General features: G+C 40.7%; 1 pseudogene; it reads left to right on the forward strand.

Annotated features, from left to right (window-relative positions):
• LOC106530681 (glutamate receptor 2-like) overlaps positions 1-7896 on the forward strand; it is an 86937-nt pseudogene that overhangs the window by 16116 nt on the left and 62925 nt on the right.

Below are 7896 nucleotides of genomic sequence, written 5' to 3' on the forward strand. Positions count from 1 at the left end.
TCCTCAGCATGGCTTCCTAAAAACACTGCAGGATTTCTCAAACATGCATGAATGAGTCAGAGCAAGGCTTTGGACATGTCTTTTATGAGAGTATAACATTATAACATGATATAAAACTCAAAAAAGTTGATTTTACATGATATTGCCCATTTAATGTATACATACATTAACATTACATTATTTTATATACATGCATATAAATAAATAGATATAGATATACACCAGTCTGAAGTGAACAGGTGAGTTTTTACAGGGTAAAGTCTAATGTTGGAGTAATTCATGAACTGTGGAGAAAATAATGGAGACGTTGTAAACAAGGACTCCATGTTTAGAAACTGATGTGCTGTTATGAAAGTATGATGTAATCATGACCTGCAGCTTAAAGCTCTGCTGTTTAAAAGCTCTTTTTATCACCGCAGTAAAAAGAGTTTATATCACTGCTTACTGCGCTCATACTAAAATACACATCATGTACATATACTTAGGAGGCCTACTTTACATCCATCATACACTGATAATGACAGAAACAGTTTGTGCTGTCAGGGGAATTGTGACCCATCTTGTGCAGCTCAGAAGTTTTCTTTTCCTATTTATTTTGGTCAGTTGAATGAGTGAAGACGATACAATAACACAGCTTAGTGTGCCTATAAGTTGAGTTTCATGTTTTGTGTTTTATGAAAAATAAACACACACCTGTTTCAAAATGTGACCCAAAAACAGATGCTTACTGAACCAAATCATCTGAGTTGGTTCGCTCGTCTGGTCGTARGAGCCCTGCTTCCTGCCTCAAGAGGTTTTCTGTGCATGTTTCACTGTGGAGAGGCTCTGGGTCACAACGAGAACTTGCTGGAGGGAATATTGATCTTCTCTGGCCTGGGAACATCCTGTACACCTGTCTAGGAGATAAACTACCTCCTACATATGTTGCCTTTATGAATCAATCGCAAAAAGGAAAAGGAAGAAAGAGGATGGATTTTAAACTTCTATTTTGAAATGCAAAACAAGTGAAATAGTAAAAAAAAATGGGGGTGTACCCCATCCCTCGCACTGTGACTGCTGAACATGAGCACCAGTGACCCACGCAACCCTGAAAGCAGTGGCGTCACTAGGCCTATTTTAGGGGGGGGCTGGAGCCCCCCTAAAATATTTTAAAGCCCCCCCTAAATTATTTTGGTGTAAAAATAATATTTTTTTACAAAAATTCAGTATGATGTGGTCAGAATAAATAACCATTTAATATTTCATTATTAACTAAAATATATATGATCATAAATCTGTCAGATTCCCTTTAATTTATAGTGTAAGGTAGAGATCCTCTTTGGTGCGTCGTTATCCAATCCATTCCATTTGTTCATAGAGTACTCCCCCACCACATAAATACCAGTCCACATTTTTCCTACAACCTTAATAGCAGCATGCTAGCAAGTTTACACACAGAGCCAGCTAAGTGCAGCATAAAGGCTCAGTGAGCGGACCAGGAGAATGCTCAGTGAAAAGTGGATATACGAAAGTTTTTCAAGAAAGTAAGTATCAATCATCACTGCTGGTAGTAACCATAAACATAAAGAGTAGATAGACAGACCGCTAATGCTGCTGTCGAGCCGCGGGGCCGCCATCTTGGAAAAGTTGTTTGCTCAATGAAGTATCAGCCTGTTTAATCAATCATAACTRGCTGAAAACTAAACTGTTTTACACACTTTTTTTCACTGGAAACCCCAAACCTACAGCTATCAAAGCTACACGTATAAGAAGAATACATAGTTCAACTTATTTAACTATTCTCTGTAGGATTAACTGTAAAACACTATCCAAATATATTATAAAAAGCATGATGATGAAATAACGATTATACAATATGAATATAATAAGCATAAATTTATTTATGTTGTATGTAAATATGATAATATTTCAAAATTTTGATGCATATGCATGTATATATATAATATATATATATATACACTCACCGGCCACTTTACACCTGTCCAACTGCTCGTTAACACTTAATTTCTAATCAGCCAATCACATGGCGGCAACTCAGTGCATTTAGGCATGTAGACATGGTCAAGACAATCTCCTGCAGTTCAAACCGAGCATCAGTATGGGGAAGAAAGGTGATTTGAGTGCCTTTGAACGTGGCATGGTTGTTGGTGCCAGAAGGGCTGGTCTGAGTATTTCAGAAACTGCTGATCTACTGGGATTTTCACGCACAACCATCTCTAGGGTTTACAGAGAATGGTCCGAAAAAGAAAAAACATCCAGTGAGCGGCAGTCCTGTGGGCAGAAATGCCTTGTTGATGCCAGAGGTCAGAGGAGAATGGGCAGACTGGTTCGAGCTGATAGAAAGGCAACAGTGACTCAAATAACCACCTCAGATCTACCACACCAGACAAGACCCAAGGTGTAGGTTGTGCAAGGAGGCCCCTGAGACAGTCCAGCACATAACAGCAGGGTGCAAGATGCTGGCAGGGAAAGTGTACATGGAACGACATAACCAAGTGGCGGGCATAGTGTACAGGAACATCTGTGCAGAATATGGACTGGAAGCCCCGAGATCGAAGTGGGGAACACCCCCAAAGGTGGTGGAGAATGACCGAGCTAAGATCCTGTGGGACTTCCAGATCCAGACTGACAAGATGGTAATGGCGAACCAACCGGACATTGTGGTGGTGGATAAAGAACAGAGGAAAGCTGTTGTGGTGGATGTCGCAATGCCAAGTGACCACAACATCAGGAAAAAGGAGCATGAGAAACTGGAGAAACACCAGGGCCTCAGAGAGGAACTGGAAAAGACCTGGAAGGTGAAGACCACAGTGGTGCCTGTGGTCATCGGGGCCCTCGGGGCAGTCACCCCCAAACTGGAGCAGATCCCAGGAACAACATCAGACATCTCAGTCCAGAAATGTGCAGTTCTAGGCACAGCTAAGATACTGCGCAAAACCCTCAAGCTCCCAGGCCTCTGGTAGAGGACCCGAGCTCAGAGGATGAAAGAGACCACCCGCGGGGGGTGAGAATGTATAGACACACACATTACAAATACAGTATATAGTATWCAAAAATTATGTGTGTCTCCTGGGGGCCAAGCCCCCCTTGTCCTTAAAACCTAGTGATGCCCCTGCCTGAAAYSAAGAAGCTTGTACAGAAAATGGATGGATGGATCGATGGGTTTTATTTACTGGATCCCCATTAGTTTTCACCATCGTGGAGACCCCTCTTCCTGGGGTCCATGTCAACAAAACATTAAAGCATTTTAAAATAAAACAGCTAATACATTGCAAACAATAAAAAAGAAAATAACCTGTAAAACTCAAAAAGATGCATAAATTCGACAATGTCCCTCAGGGTCTCTTGTGGGGGGTTCTCTGGGAGTATGGGGTACCAGGCCCTTTGATACGGGCTATTAGGTCCCTGTACAACCAGTGTCAGAGCTTGGTCTGCATCGCCGGTAGTAAGTCAGGCTTATTTCCAGTGAGAGTTGGACTCCGCCAAGGTTGCCCTTGGTCACCAATTCTGTTCATAACTTTTATGAACGGAGTTTCTAGGCGCAGTCAAGGTGTTGAGGGGATCCTTTTTGGTGACCTTAGGACAGGGGTCTCCAACCAGTAGCTCCTGAGCTTATTTAAAGTAGCTCTTCAGAGCTTAAGAAAAATATGAAGAAGCAAAATTTAATTTGTCACTGGCCAAACAAATTTTCATTTTAATTCCAATCAATCTATAATGACCCTTCTCCTTGGTTTCAAACAGTTTAGAGTTCAGTGTGGTCAATCAGCAGATGACGCACAGTCGCATGGTTGTTTGGCGTTTGTTCTTGCACACACCTTTCATAGCCCCTTGAGACACACTGTGCTAAACACTTGGGAAACCCCTCCCGCTGCGGTATATGTCACTAAATGGGGGTTCTTCCCATGAAATGTGGAAAAAATAGGAGACGCATTATTTGTGCACAGATCTGTTGCAGTTAAACCCTAAGTTATTTGTGTGAAATACAATATAATATGAATGGATAAACACAAAAAGCACATTCATGTAAATTCAGTTCTTTATGGTGGTTTCATGTGAATCGAAGTCAATGTTTTTTGTGCAAAACAATCTTATCCAATGGTTTAAGTGTAAAATTAAATGTTGCAAAAAGTAGCTCTCGGACAAATTCATTTTGTGAAAGTAGCTCTTAAGGGAAAAAAAAGGTTGGAGACTCACGTCTCTGCTTTTTGTGGATGATGTGGTCCTACTGGCTTCATCAGATCCTGATCTCCAGCTCTCACTGGAGCCGGGATGAGGATCAGTGCCTCCAAATCTGAGACCATGGTCTTGAGCCGAAAAATGGTAGAGTTCCTCCTCTTGGTCGGGGAAAAGGTCCTGCCCCAAGTGGAGGAGTTATAAATAGATGAATACTTTATATAGGTTGAGGATGGGTGGTTGGATGGATGCCTACAACGTTTGCATAGTATCGTCACTAATATTGCCATTAGTGTCATGGAGGTTTTGCTACTGACATCAATTTGTTCAACCTAACAGACTCTGACACACCTTTAGATGATGATGATGACATGAGAGAAAATTAGGATTTATCATAACTGATATTGTCAACAAATTATTTGTCAGAAGGGTTTTCTAACATTGTGCAGATATATAAAGTGTGTTTATGGCTCCTTCTTGGTGTTGATTCCTGTCCTCTTTGTTCTCCTCTTTCTCCCAGTTTGTTCCCAGTTCTCTCGAGGCGTCTACGCCATTTTTGGCTTCTATGACAAGAAGTCGGTCAACACCATCACATCTTTTTGTGAGACACTCCATGTGTCGTTCATCACTCCGTCGTTTCCAGTGGAGGGAATGAATCAGTTTGTTCTGCAAATGAGGCCAGACATCAAGGGACCACTGGTTTCATTAGTGGAGTACTACAAATGGGAAAGGTTTGCCTATTTGTACGACAGTGATAGAGGTAAATTTATTTATTTAATATCTTTATATCAGTCTGAAAGTTTCCTAATGAACCTTGAACCATTTAGTTTGGTAGTTATTAATCAATGAAGGCTGATGCTGTCAACCTGCAGGATTTAGGTTCAGTCTAAGCAGGTGTCCTGCGTCCTGCAGGGTGTCGGAAAGTGCTTCTGTCAGATCACGGCCGCATACTATTTTTCAGCATCAGTTTGTGCTAAATGACCAATCATGTTCATGTCCAACAGCAATACTAAACACACAAGATAACCCTTACATCCCCATCATTTGCAGATTTGTGATGAATCAGGACATCAGGACAGAACTTTTCTTCAGTTGGAAGTGCTTGGGCAAATCCTGCTGTGTCCTGTTAGTTGTTTTCTAGTCCATTGTGTAATTGTTTGCACAAACCACAACTTGCTTTGGCAACATTGCAGGGACATTGCAATCAAAAGTAAAAATAAAATCAGGCCACACATCTCTGTTCTCCATGACTGTTGTTAAAACAGCAGAACAAACGTGGTCTTCCTGTAAAGAAGTGGGCGGAGTCTCGGCTTGGGTTACCAGGTGAGGGGCTGGGCTCGTCTTAGGCATTGCTAGGTTACCCTGATTGTTACGTAACAATCTGCAGGTTTTTGAAACAGCTTCTTTGCTGAAACTAACAAAACATTTACATAGCGCCAAAAAACAGCTGGGAGAATATTTTTGGCACTTGGACTGTTTCTGGAAYCAGTAKAGACCCAAARTYAAGTAGAAAAACGTAAAAAGGGAATTTTGCAAAATAGGTCCCCTTTAAATTCAGTTAATTAGTCACAAAATTTCCTTCATATCGCTGACAGGATAAATGAGCTCACAYGTTTTGGAAATCCAGAAGCTGTAAACAGGTAAACAAAAACAAAACAACAAAACAGACACAGGTTGGTTTAACAGACCTGACTACAGTTAGAAAATATTGTTAAAAACCAACAGTAGCTGCGTTTCCATTCACCATGAAAATGCGCAAATTAGAATTTTGAAAATAAATTTGCTCAATGGAAACACATCAATTAAAAAATTTTTACGTTTTTTGACAAAATGTTTTTGCGCTAGGATGAGGTGGTTTTTCGGCCATATTGAAATTGGTGTTTTTCGCAAAACTGCAATGGAAACACTTTTCGCATCACAGGAGTCACGTGATCAACAACCAGCTGTTTCTACTGGTGAAAAAGACGATGATGAAGAAGATAACAGGAAGTAGAAGTAGTAGTAATATCACAGAAGTAGTATAAAATAGTAAACTCACCGACTACAATTTTCCAAAAACACAGCATACGTAGCCGCTCCCAAGTAGGGACTTGTCTCTGGAAAGCCTCGATAAAAGACGCCGACGTCTCCTCTGATGATGAGCGCTAGTGTCGTGGTAGCAACATGCTATGTGTTTACATCCATCGCCGCCATGTTTGTAATGACTTATCARGAGAACAAACYTATTCACGTGACTTTAATAACATTTCTTACTTAATGGAAACACTGCAGTTGTGAAACTGTGTTTTTTCGACATTAACAGAGTATCGACAAAGTTTTGTGCACATTTGTAATGGAAATGCAACTAATGTGATCACTTCATGTTCAGTCCCACTGAGGCAGAGGTGCCCAAAGTGGGGCCCGCGGGCCAAATTTGGCCCGCCAAGCCATTTGATTTGGCCTACCAGCAGTTGCCCTGATTGCTAGGTTCAGATCTGTCATTAAATTAGATTTAAGCATGTATGTAGATTTGCACACAAACTCATTTTATCAGTTTATGAAATATCCCATGAACCTTTGCTGCCCAAACACACGTCAATCTTTCTCCAAGTGCATGGAGCAAAAAAGCCAAAAAATAAAAACCAAACAAAACTAAGAAAACGTGGTTCACTGCACTGGCAGCTAAAAAGGACTTTACTTGAAGTATTTGCATTTCATGTATTYTTTTYTTGTATTTAGCCCGCAGCCCTCTGARAGATTTTCATTTTGGCCCTGTCAAGGAAAAGGTTGAGGTGACCCACCTCTTCGCAGCAGTCCTTCTTGTTCTTCTCCTGGGTTTTGTTGAAGCTGTTGCAGAAGAATACAAGCCATATTTTAGCATTCATTTCACTCCTTGCTTTGAATTGAAATGTGTGTATTTTGTTCTGTTATTCTCTCAGTATACATCAAGTAATATAAAAATACCTGACTGCATTTTTGAAAGTACAGCAGGTGTGTCAGTTAACTGACTGTTTTTGTTGAGTCGTAGTTGGAATGATCTTCTCCTGGGTGTTTTGATCAAAGAAAACAACGTCAACATTAATTGTCAAGCAGCTATGTTTATACATGATTACCCAACTAAATAAAATATATGTTGAGTACTTTTTGCTCAGAAGCACAAAATATAAGAACGCCTGTCTTCTTTGTCGACACCATGGTGCTCGGCCTGATGTGTAGGAATGTTAAATATTAAAGGCATACTTGTTGTTTGTTTGTAGGTCTGTCAACTCTGCAGGTCATACTGGACACTGCAGCAGAGAAAAAGTGGGTTGTGACAGCCATAAACGTAGGAGACCTGAAAGATGAGAGAAAGGATGAAGCCTACCGTTCCCTCTTCCAGGTACTGCTTGTAGTTTTTCTTGGACCATTTAAATATGACAAATAACAGTACTTGTACAGCAGACTATTTATAATACAAGTTCTTTAGTTTTTACTGGACAGGCTGCTTAGAAATGGGGTCCAAATCCAGATTACAGCCATTTTTCAATGACTGTACCTCTGATAACAAACACAGCTACAAACAACACAAACACTGTCCTACAGCGCTGCCATTGGCAGTATCACTCCACCCCCTGTTAACAATAGGTATTAATTAGGGTGAACGATAGCCATGTGATGTGAGTATCAGTCACCTGTGAACCATAGCCATGTGATGTATCAGTCACCTGTGAACGATGGCCATGTGATGTGAGTATCAGTCACCTG

This window comes from Austrofundulus limnaeus, unplaced genomic scaffold (genome assembly GCF_001266775.1).
Source record: "Austrofundulus limnaeus strain Quisiro unplaced genomic scaffold, Austrofundulus_limnaeus-1.0 Scaffold546, whole genome shotgun sequence".
NCBI classification, from domain to species: domain Eukaryota; kingdom Metazoa; phylum Chordata; class Actinopteri; order Cyprinodontiformes; family Rivulidae; genus Austrofundulus; species Austrofundulus limnaeus.